The sequence below is a fragment of the Staurois parvus genome, unplaced genomic scaffold (genome assembly GCF_062004578.1).
Source record: "Staurois parvus isolate SC_StPar_1 unplaced genomic scaffold, SC_StPar_1.0 ptg000840l, whole genome shotgun sequence".
NCBI classification, from domain to species: Eukaryota; Metazoa; Chordata; class Amphibia; order Anura; family Ranidae; genus Staurois; species Staurois parvus.
This window is the reverse complement of record NW_028318636.1, coordinates 88,682-101,387: the sequence shown is the minus strand read 5'-3', so window position 1 is coordinate 101,387 and position 12,706 is coordinate 88,682. Positions and strand designations below refer to the sequence as shown.

General features: G+C 42.0%; 1 protein-coding gene across 3 annotated transcripts in view; it reads left to right on the top strand.

The window, feature by feature from the left end:
- Positions 1-4,997: 4,997 nt before the first annotated feature.
- The window catches only part of LOC149443642 (two pore channel protein 1-like), an 86,778-nt gene continuing 79,069 nt past the window's right edge, over positions 4,998-12,706 (top strand). Inside the window, exon 1 of one of the 3 annotated variants that reach the window (XM_089655415.1) lies at positions 4,998-5,186. The gene's annotated coding sequence lies outside the window, so the exon portion shown is untranslated. The remainder of the gene's footprint in view (positions 5,187-12,706) is intronic. The other 2 variants (XM_089655414.1, XM_089655413.1) reach the window with 2 other exon arrangements.

The window sequence follows — 12,706 nt, the reverse complement described above, 5'->3', positions numbered from 1 at the left end:
TTACAGCCTCAAGTCGTTTTGAGTATGCTGCTACAAGCTTGGCACACCTATTTTTCAGCAATTTCTCCCATTCTTCTTTGCAGTACCTCTCAAGCTCCATCAGGTTGGATGGGGAGCGTCGGTGCACAGCCATTTTCAGATCTCTCCAGAGATGTTCAATCGGGTTCAAGTCTGGGCTCTGGCTGGGCCACTCCAGGACATTCACAGAGTTGGCCTGAAGCCACTCCTTTGTTATGTAGGCTGTGTGCTTAGGGCCGTTGTCCTGTTGAAAGTTGAACCATTGCCCCAGTCTAAGGTCCAGAGCGCTCTGGAACAAGTTTTCATCAAGGATGTCTCTGCATTCATCTTTCCTTCGATCCTGACTAATCTCCCAGTTCCTGCCGCTGAAAAACATCCTCACAGCATGATGCTGCCACCACCATGCTATACTGTAGGGATGGTATTGGCCAGGTGGTGAGTGGTGCCTGGTTTTCTCCAGACATGACACTTGGCATTCAGGCCAAAGAGTTCAATCTTTGTTTCATCAGACCAGAGAGTTTTGTTTCTCATGGTCTGAGAGTCCCTCAGGTGCCTTTTGGCAACTCCAGGCGGACTTTCATTTGCCTTTTACTGAGGAGTGGCTTCCGTCTGGACATTCTACCATACAGGTCTGATTGGTGGAGTGCTGCAGAGATGGTTGGTCTTCTGGAAAGTTCTCCTCTCTCCACAGAGAACCGCTGGAGCTCTTTCAGTGATCATTGGGTGTTTGGTTACCTCCCTGGCTAAGGCCCTTGTCTCTTGATCGCTCATTTTGGCTGGGCAGCCCGCTCTAGGAAGATTCCTGATGGTTCCAAACTTTACAGGTGATGGAGGCCACTGTGCTCATTGGGACCTTCAATGCTGCAGACATTTTTCTGTACCCTTCCTCAGATCTGTGCCTTGATACAATCTTGTCTCGGAGGTCTACGGACAATTCCTTGGACTTAATGGCTTGGTTTATGCTCTGACATGCACTGTTAACTGTGGGACCTCATATAGACAGGTTTATGCCTTTCCTAATCATGTCCAATCAACTGAATTTCCCACAGGTGGACTCCAATCAAGTTGTGGAACCATCTGAAGGATGATCAGTGGGAACAGGATGCACCAGAGCTCAATTTTGAGTGTGATTGCAAAGGCTGTGAATACTTATGTACATATGTTTTTTTTTTAAATTTTTTTAATTTTTAATAAATTGCAAAGATTTCAAAACAAACTTCTTTCACGTTGTCATTATGAGGTATTGAATGGGGTATAAAATGAATTTAATCCATTTTGGAATAAGGCTGTAACATAACAAAATGTGGCAAAAGTTAAGCCCTGTGAATACTTTCTGGATGCATTGTATATTACAGCTTACCAAACATTAGATGTGGTGGCTGTGACAGGAGTGGTGTCAGACCCCCAGCCCTTCTCACTGACTTGTGACCGAAGGACTAGCCAATCTAAAACTGCGCTGCCACTTGCGTAACAATGCCACTCTCAGCTGCACCCTGCACAGAGATTTTCCAGCTCACTGGACCACAATCTATGTGCCAGCCGCCTGAGAGCGATTGTTACTGGGTCAGGTTAGTTACGCAATTAACCCTTCACACTGCCACCACCACCTTTTTACAGAGAAGGAGAAAACTCACAAATCTCAGCAGTAACAATATGATGTTTGAATAAGCGTCTGTATACACACTGTCACCGCAGACAGATGTATCAAGAGGTTTTAAAACACACAGTAGCACTCTTCAGAGACAGGGATTCTTAGTTTGCATTAAAGAGCTTTAGAAACAGTTCAACACTTTTCAGAAAATAGGATTTATTACTAAAAAGGTCAAAATGGTGCAATAAAAACATTTACAGAAAAGATGTAACCAATATATATATATATATATATATATATAAATAGAGAGAGCAATAACACAACAGAGAGATAAAAGAAAGAAGTTTAAGAAGGTAGAATAATTGCAGAAGTCCTGGTTTAAGCAGAGTCCAAGTGTCCTGAACAAAAGGGTACATTTTCTCCCAAAGTTGGTTCCTGATGTTAAGAGGGAGAATCTCTTCATACTTCTCTCTCCAGGCATGACAGCTTTTCTAGTGTCTACTGAAACCAAGGGCCAATCGCCTCATTTAGGGGGGGGGGGGGGGGTTAGGCGGAGACCCAGGCTGTGACCCAAATACCTCCTAAGCTTATACCATGGTCAATAACCTTCCATAAGTGCATGCAGCAGCCTAGCCACTGGCAGGTTAATACGCAGAATGATATTCTGTACGTACAGACACCAAATATGACATATCCGGCTGTGACGGATAACAAGATATCACTTTCTACTCTCTGGTAGACGTTATCTAGGGGTGTAAGGTATCAGGTGACTTGTATTAAACTGACCTATCTGAATATATGTTTTGTTTTATTGTACCTTGTTCCTGCTGGGATTTATGAAATTGTATGAAAAAGTGGTTTCAAGTGGGATGTCTGTTTTACTGCCACTCTGGAATGCTTTCATGTCCAGTGACTGACTGGTTTATAGCTTTATGACCAGGCCAAGGCAAGGGTCTGACAGACATCATGGAACCAGCTAATTGGGTTTACAACAATGAAGCATATCTAGCTGTGCCCGATGCCCTTGTGACCCCAGCATACACACACACCACATGCCATTCAAAAAAAAGGGAGGAGAAAGACTGATTTGGAGTGAGAAAGACATTTGCAGAGTATGATCCAAATTATGGTTGTCATTGTCCATATCTGTGCGCACAATTATCACAGTGGCTGCATCAGTTTGTTTTTTCTCTGGCTTTTCCTCCTCTGTATTCACCTGGTGATCTGGTCAGTAACACACCTCTTGTATTAGTGAGACACCACTCTGTAGGAATGAGCACAGGACACAGCAGAAAGCAGCATTGTCAGTCTAGGGGGAGCAGGGTTGCCAACTGTCAGTAAATTTACAGTTTTAATTAGTTCAAATCAGTGATTTTTTCAACTGTCTGTAAATATCAGGGGCTGATAATTTGTCATGTTGTGCTGACTTTTGAAATGTAAACCTGTCAAAATTACTTGTTATTGGTATTGTCTTAGTTTTTAATGTAATTTTACAGGTTGTCAGTAAAAAATGCGCTCTGTCAGTAATTTTTCCATGTTTTGTCAGAAAAAATGCTGTGGGAAGTTGGCAACACTGGGGGAAGGGTGCATGTTAAATGTATTAGCAGATTTAGAACCACTAACAAATTCCAAGCTCCAGCTCATATTTTAGGCTCCATGCAAACTGGGCGTTTTAATAATGCTGCAAAACAAAACTATACAAAAATGGCCACTGCCCCAGTCTACAACTGGCCTTCACAGCAAGGAGCACATGAAAGGGCGACGCATGTCACACAACAAAAGAGAAAAATTCCCAGCTCAACTTACCAACCAGCCTGCAAACAAATCGAATTAACCTGTCTAACAGTATGCATTCAAATCAGCGGTTTAGTTAGCACACATTGCAAATACATGCGTAAGCTACAGCGCCTCATCACGGCACATCGATATTCTGTAGACCTAACTCTACAAATTTTAATAACGCTGGTAGCGTTAGCTGTGTAAAGTCATGTTAAAAACGTGAGGTTTTTTGGTGTTTTTTAGCATTTTTGCATTAGCATTTAGCCACGTTTTTTCCGTGTTTCCCTGTCTGCTGCTTGTGTGTTTTAGCTGGTTTTTTTTATAAAAAAAAAATAATTTTTTGCTCCAAAAAATCCACAAATGCTGGTTTGCTGCAGTTTACCCTGTTTTTCAGCGTTAGAGCATTTTTACAGCTAAAAAACCCCTCTACAAACCCACTAGTTCTGGGGTTTTTTTTCCAGCCAAAAAACGCCCTTCTCAAAAACCGCTGATTACAGCCTATGTGTGCATGGACACATAGGATAACATCCTGGGGAGTTTACTGGCAGTAGAAAAAAAACACCAAAAGCCAAAAACAGCAGCTGTAAAAACGTCCAGTGTGCATGAGGACTTATAATCAGCTACACCAAACAGATCTGTTTCCATTTGTGATAAAGGTTTTACATGAATAAATCAACGCCGACCATTTTAATCACCCCTGCCAGTGTTAAATGGTTTGTCTCATCCATATAAACTGACACATTCTGTTGGAGAGTTTTTGCAGTGAAAAACAACAGACTTGCTGACTGCTCTCATCATCAGATGAAAATAGAAGAAAGAAAGCCCAACAAACGAAACTAATACAGCCATCACATTTAAGAATTGGTAAGCTGCAATATAATAAATGTTTGCTTTGGGGTTTAAAGTGGATGCAAACTTCAGATATGAAATATGAACAAAGCATATCCCTCTATAGAGTGTACTGAGCACTAAGTGTCATTTCTGTCTGCTGCTTCCTTCCTCTGCTGTCAGCAAGAACCACTTCAGACAAGTTTTCCTGACACCAAGAGAAAAATGGTGACAGGGGAGGGAGCTCCATCAGATTGACAGCCTCAGCTGTGTTCCTGTGTGGAGAGGGTGTGGCTCTTCCCTCCAATCAGCTCTCAGAACTCGCCTCACTGAGCACTGCAAAGTGTAATTTCAGCTGCTTACCCCCTTTTTTCTGACACCTCAGACAAACTGTATAAATTCTTAATTTTGAAAGGGGTAGAGAATACTGTAGCTGAACAGGTACAACTTAGGTAGGATGACTTGTTTCCTCTCTGTGTATCACCTTAGCCCAGTCTCCTCACTGAGTATATGGAAGGATTTATAACCACTCATACTGCTTTCAGTCTAAAGTCAGCCTTGAACCCCCTCCTTCACTTGCCTTCCTAATGGTAGCCAAGGACCAAGCTGCTTTCCTCCGCGGGCTTCTTCCCTGTGCCTTCTCAGTGTACAATTGCTATGGAGACCAATCATGTGACTAAACTTATCCTGTCCAGCCAATGATAGAAGGAGTCTCCTCAGTGACTGTTGCGCAGGCGCACACTGCTTATGTTAACATGAATTACTGCCGTACAACCAACATACGGACGCCGGAGATAGGCTGGGCTGCAAAGGAATGCTTCGCATGCGCACATCGTGGGACAGCAGGTTTTGTAGTACGCATGCGTAGTGAAATCATGCACAGTCTGGGTGATGTGCTGGTGTCGTGACTGGGTCCAGATCCGGGAACCCCTCCGTCACGTGATATTACAGCGGGCTGGAAGATGCTGAGGTGAGAAGACATGAGCGGAGATATGTATGCGTGGCTGGGGAGAAGTGAGAGCGGGGACTTATCTCTCTGGGGTGAAGACCCTCACAGCAGAAGTGTGTCCTTCATTACTCTCACGAGGAGCCCTCTGTGTATAGCAGTCTTCTCCCCGCATAAGAGGGAGCTCAGGGCTTTGTCCGGGTCTAGCTGTATGGGAAGAGTCATCTCTGATACCACCGTGGAGAGAAGGAGGAGGACAGCTCTGCAGGGCGGAACTTTTCACTCAGCAACTTTTTTGAGGAAGAGTATGGAATGTCTGACTCTGTCAAGTCTTTCCTTTCTCTCCCTCAGTCTTTGAGGAGACTTTCTTGCACTTCGTTTTTGTTTTTTAGACAGCAAGAAATGTGAGATCTCTCCAAAGCAGGATAAATACAAACATGGAGGTAGAAATGAGGCCTCATGCACACAGGACGTTATAAAAAAACACCCGGAACTTTAGCTGTAGAAAGTGGCGGTAAAAACGGGAGTTTGTTTTTGCGTACGCGTTTTGCTTTTGTGAAGAAACACCGCTCTACTATTTTTAACTCCCATTTTCCCATAATGCAAAATGGGAATAGTCATAGTGTAGTTCAGTGTTTCTCAACCCTTTTTTTTTTTTTCTTACCCTGGAGGAACCCTTGGCAAAAAGTTTGAGATCTCGGGGATCCCCCGAAAAAATGTTTACATCTACAGCTCACAGATCATTGGATCTGATCAGCGAGCTGTAGATATAACGCAATTCACAAACAAATGCAGAGCAGTGCAGGGAAGCTGTTGTTGTGACATGCCTTTTCTCCTTGATTCCCACTAGCCCTCCTCTCTTCATTACCAGGTGATATTCAATTTAATCACTTCCCGTCTGGCCCATGTATATAAACGGCCGGACGGGGGCAGTGCAGGAGCGGGTTGCCTTTCATAAACTTCACCCGCCATTTTGGACTGTGCGCGCTCCCTGGGAGTGCGTGGCACCGCAATCCGGTGTCCGGAGGTCCAGATCATGTGATCACTGACTGGTCAATCAGTGATCACATGAATAGCAGAAAGCAAGATGTCACTTCTACGTGTGAAATCTATGAATGATCACAGAGATCACATGGTACAAGGCTATTTCCAAACAGCCTTGTACCATGTGACAAGCTGTGACCAATCACAGCTCACGCAGTATTTCTCAAGAATGCAGCCAGAGAGAAGGAGAAATTATTGCTTTTACAGCCTTTATGGGTATAAAAGCAATCGGTGTAAAAAAAAAAAAAAAAAAGAAAAAAAAATCTTCATCACCCCCAAGTAGTACAGTGTCACTATGGTGACACTGTATTGCTTGGTTGACAGTATGTTAAAAAAACCCATAAATAAAAATTTAATTTTTGGTTATAAACTAATTTGAGTTATTTTTTTTTACTAAAAAGATAACTGAATACATTTTGTCCAAGATTTATGAAGACAGATTGATTATTTGCAAAATTTATAAGAAAAACACTTTTTTCTAAATTTTTGGACTTTTGCCTTTTATATAGCAAAAATAAGAATCCCAGTGGTAAATAAATACCACCAAAATAAAGTTTTATCTGTCTCAAAAAAATGCTAAAAAATTCATATGGGTACAGTGTTGCATGACCGCGCAATTGTCATTCAAAGTGTGATAGCATTGAAAGCTGAAAATTGGCCTGGACAGGAAGGGGGTAAAAGTGTCCAGACATGAAGTGGTTAACGGCCTGAGACAGAAGAGGAGGACCTGTGAGGAACTGCAGTAAATCACAGTATGCTTCCCTGCACAGCTCTTCAAATCCATAGCACAGGGTTTCTCACATGGGGTCCACTGCAGATCCATATTGTGGCAGATGTATATCCACCCAATGTTGTTTTTAACCACTTGCCCTCCAGAGGATTTACCCCCCCTTCCTGACCAGGCCATTTTTTGCGTTACGGCGCTGCGTTACTTTAACTGACAATTCTGCGGTCATGCAACACTGCACCCAAATTAAATTTCCGTCCTTTTTTTCCCACGAATAGAGCTTTCTTTATTTGGTATTTAATCCGCTGTATGTTTTTTATTTTTTGCGCTATAAAAAACCCCCCCACAATTTTGAGGAAAAAACAATATTTTTTACTTTTTGCTTAACTGGTTGCCGACCAGCCACAGTGTTTATACTGCGGCAGGGCGGCACCGCTGCACAGAACGACGTTTTAAAACGTCATTCTGCAAAACAGGTAGGGGGCGCGCCCACCATACCTGTGCCGCTGATCGCGGCCGCGGGTGTCATTCACCGGGTCCTGGCCTGTCATTACCCGCCGGGTCCCAGCGATTAATTACCGGCAATCACTGACAGGGAGCATGGCTGCAGTGTTTACACTGCAGCTCTGCTCTCTGTCAGTTCCGAGCACACTGATCCTAAGAGCGGAGTTTATCTCTCGGGATCAGCTTGTTTCTGGGAAGCACACCCCCTCCATCCCCCTTAGTAAAACACTTCCCTCACATAGTTAATCCTTTCATTGCCTAAAAAAAGTTAGCCCCTTCCTCCCCAGTGCCATTATTACAGTGTCAGTGTTTTTTTTTTTTTTGTACTGATCACTGTATTGGTGTCACTGGGGATGTCAGTGACCCCAAGTCAGTCCCCCTCAGTGTCAGAATGTCCGCCGCAGTCCCGCCATAAGTCGCTGATCGCCGCCATAAGTCGCTGATCGCCGCCATTATTAGTATAAAAAAAAAATTAAAAATCCAGTATCTATACCCCCATTTGTAAATGCTATACCTTTCACGTAAACCAATTAATTTACACTTATTGGGATTTTTTTTTAGCAAAGACATGTCGCAGAATACATTTTGGCCGAAATTTATGACAAATTTGATTTTTAAATTTTTTTACTGGACATGTTTTATAGCAAAAAATCCAAAATCTTTTTTTTCTCAAAATTGTCAGCCTTTTTTTTTTTATAATGCAAAAAATAAAAAATGCACAGGTGATCAAATACCACCTGAAAGAAAGCTCAATTTGTGGGAAAAAAAGGACGTAAATTTAATTTGGGTGCAGTGTTGCATGACCGCGCAATTGTCAAAGTAACGCAGTGCCGTAACACAAACTGCTTCTGTAACCGCTTCCTGACAGCCCTCTGACCGCCCTATAGCAGAAATACTGCTACAGGGCGGCACGGGTGCACAAAATCACACATATATATATATATATATATATATATATATATATATATATATATACACACACATATACATACACGTGAGTCGCTCTCCCGTGGTTTTCACACCCCTCCCAGATAGCGTCAGATTGACCATCAGTACACCAGTCATCACATTTAACCCCTTGATTGCCAGGAACACGCTCATGCACAGTAAACCTCCATTGCTAGTATAGTGTTTGAACGGATCAATATCTTTGATGAGATCAGCACTATACCAGCGTTCACATTAGTATAGCGTCCCCAAAAACGCAGCATTACCGGGATCAGCCCCGGCACCTGCCAGCATCTGCGTTTAGCCCCTAAGTTTACCCCGCTCCCTTCTCCTCCAGCAAGTGCAGTGTCAGGTCACTGTCACTTGATATATTACACACAAAACCACAGTGTTCGCAGAATCAGGCCTGATCTCTGTTTAGCATTTGTCAGTAAATTTTGATGACTCCCATATGCAGCAGAGTGCCAGTACTAGTGCCATGCTACCTTTTGGTGAACTGGCGAGTACTAGTGGCCTAGTACATCCTGGTCTTTCACATACCTCTTACATTGTAAGCTCCCAGGATCAGGCCCTCCTAACCCTCTTGTATTGAACTGTATTGTTCTGTATTGTCTCCCGTTATATAGTAGCACTGAGCAAAATGTAGGCGCCATAAATCCTGTATAATAATAATACCAGCACTGCAGTATGACTTGGCAATGTGGCGAGTCCCATAAGTGCAGTACAAGCCGATGCGGTGGCCAGCACAAGTATTGTCCCGCAACCACCAAGAATTTGCACATAGGCCCACAGAGCTCCTAGTATCCTTCCGGATGTGCTTGCAAATCCCGATTGACAGCCCACAAATTCTGCAGCACCCGTACTTCCCCCATTCACTGCCCAACCCGGAATTCAGGTGGAAATAGCAAATTTAACTACTCCCCTTGATTTTTGGAGCTGTTTTTCATGGAATATCTGTATGCGTTGATTGTGGATAAAAGCAATTTATATGCACAACAATTTATCACCGCCAACCCAAATTTAAACCTTGCCAGACCAGTCACATGGAAACTCATTACGGTTTTCGAATTAAAATTTTTTTTGGGCCTAACCCTCAACATGGGCATTACTAAAAAAAATGAATTGCGGTTGTATTGGTCCGCAGACCCGATTCATCATATGCCGTGTTCTCTGCTGCCATAGCCAGGCATAGATATGAGAGTATAATGTGTTTTATGCATTTCAATGACAGTACACTCTGTCATCCTCGGTAAGACTGAATTTGACCGGCTCCACAAAATTCAGCCTCTCGCAAATCACCTTAACCTAAAATTTGCAGATGTCTATACTCCCCAGCAAAACATCTGCGTTGATGAGTCCCTCATTCATTTTTCTGGCCGCCTTGCATTCAAACAATTTCTCCCCAGCAAGTGTGCCAGATATGGGGTCAAGATGTAGAAGACCTATGAGAGGACAACAGGCTATACTTATAAGTTTCAGATTTACAAGGGAAAAGATAGTCACGTGGAGCCCCCCCGGATGCCCAGACTACATGGGGAGCAGTGGCAAGATAGTTTGGGACTTGTGGCAAAGTGTGACATAATGTGTGCCCACCATTAGAAGTGGGTGGATGCAGGGCGGTATATTCTAATCGTGGGCATTCCACACACTTTATCTGACACTTTCTCTTTTTTTCATTCAGTCTGCAGGCTGCATACAAAAAAAAAAAAAAGAACATAGCATATATAACCAACAAGGATCAGCGATGTACTGGTACATCACTGGAATTTGGTTATACCAGGATGATGCCTACAGCTGCAGGCATCATCCTGGTATCGTTTTTTTCAGCCGGCGATTGGCTTTCATGTAAATGCAATCCTAGTGGCTAATTAGCTGCAGGATTGGTTTTACAAGCAGCGGGAAATGATGCCCCCCCCCTCCCCCGCTGCCTTCCACGGCCTTCTCTGGCAGTCCTGTGCCATCAGGGGAACCTGAGAATGCAGCCGGTGTTTCTGCCTAGCTGACCATAGAGCTGATTGGAGACCAGAGTGGTGCCAATCATCTCTATAGTCTAAGAATTCGGAAGCTACAAGCATTTCATCACTTCAGTTTCAGAGGATATAAACAGCACCATTTGTAAATTGGGAAAGCATCTGATCACACCGATTTTGGTTTGATTAGATAATGTAAGGGCAGAGGAGATATCTAGAGCCTGATAGACCCCAGATTTCTCAAAAAAGAATATATGACCACGCCCATTGAAGTTATAGGGGATATTTGCATTCCCTGTGATAGCATTAAAAGTGATCAAAAAAAAAAAGAAAGGTACAGTGTAAAAATAATTAAAAAAATCAAAATAACTAAAATAAATTGCCCCTTCCATGCGCGCACACCTGTGTGCACAAGCCTTGACCCTGTGTCGGTATGTAAACAGTGGTTGCACCATGCAGCATGTGAGGTATTGCCGTGAATTTCAGATCAAGGGCAGTAATTCTAACACTAGACCTCCTCTGTAAATATAAAATGGTAGCTTTTAAAGGCTTTTAAAGCGTTGCCTATGGATATTAAAAATGTATGCAGTTTGTTGCCATTGCACGGGGCATGGGCAGTTTTAAAGCATGTCATGCTTGGTATCTGTTTACTCGGCATACCATTATCTTTTATATTTTACCAAATAATTGGCCAATATATTGTGTTTTTATGCATTAAAAGTAAAAAAAGTATATTTTTTTTGTAAACATTTTGCTTTTGAAAAATTGCTGCGTGAGTACTATGTGCCATAAAAAATTGTAGTACCCACCATTTTATTCACTAGGGTGTCTGCTTTAAAAAAATATATAATGTTTGGGGGTTTAAATTAATTTCCTAGCAAAAAATACAGATTTTTTTCATGTGAACAAAAAGAGTCAGAAAAGGCTTGGTCTTCAGGTGGTTAGAAGAGTGAATGATGTGTGGCATAAACATCTAATGCTGGGCATAGAATGCCCCCACCCCCCAAAACGACCCCTTTTTGGAACATAGTCACCCCAAACTATTTGCTGAGAGGCATGTTGAATCAATAGAAGAATTTATTTTTTTACCACACGATTTTGGAAAATGATAAAAAAAAATATATTTTTTTTTTTTTACACAAAATTGTCACTTAAATGATTTATTGCTCACACATGCCATGGGTATATGTGGAATTACTCCCCAAAATACATTCTGCTACTTCTCCCGAGTATGGGGGTACCACATGTGAGAGACGTTTTGGCAGTCTAGCCAAGTACAGGACCCCAAAATCCAATAAGCACCTTCAGGCTTTTAAAGGGCTTTATTTCCTCATTACACTTCCAGACTACCTATCACAGTTTCGGAGGCCCTGAAATGCCAGGATAGCACCTAACTCCCCCAAATGACCACTTTTTGGAAAGTAGACACCCCAAGGAATTTGATAAGAAGCATGGTAAGTATTTTGCAGATCTCATTTGTTGCCACAAGTTTTTGAAAAATGAAGAAAAAAAACAAAAACATATTTTTTCTATTTTTTTTTATGTTGCAAAACCTTGTGAGAAAAAAATGAGATCTGCAAAATACTCACCATGGTTCTTTTTCAATTCCTTGGGGTGTCTACTTTCCAGAAAGGGGTCATTTTGGGGGGGGGGTGCTATCCTGGCATTTCAGGGCCTTTGAAACTGTGGTAGGTAGTGAGGAAGTGTAATGAGGAAGTTCCGCACCTTCAGGCTTTCAAAGTGGTCATTGGATTTCAGGCTCCTGTATGTGGCTAGACTCCCAAAAAGTCTCACACACGTGGTATCCCCATACTCGGTAGAAGTAGCAGAATGTATTTTGGGGTGTAATTCCACATATACCCATGGCTTGTGCGAGAAATAAATCACTTAAAAGACAACTTTGTGTGTTTAAAAAAAAAAAAAATGTTTTTGTCATTTTTCAGAAACTTGTGGAAAAAAAATAAATCTTCCATGGACTCAATATGCCTCTCAGCAGATAGCTTAGGGTGTCTACTTTCCGAAAAGGGGTCATTTGGGGGTGTTTGTACTATCCTGGTATTTTAGCACCTCAAGAAATGTGATGGGCAGTCAGAAAGTAAAAGCTGTGTAAATTCCATTATCTATACCATAGTTTGTAGACGCTATAACTTTCACACAAAGCAATAAATATACACTTACTGGGCTTCTTTTAACTAAAAACGTAGCAGAATACATTTTGGCCTAAATTTGTGATGAAATTTTAGTTTTTTGGGATATTTTTTTATGACCGAAATTAGAAAATATTGTTTTTTTTTTTCAAAAATTTTTTTTTTTCTTAAAATTTTTCTGTTTATAGCACCAAAAATAAAAAG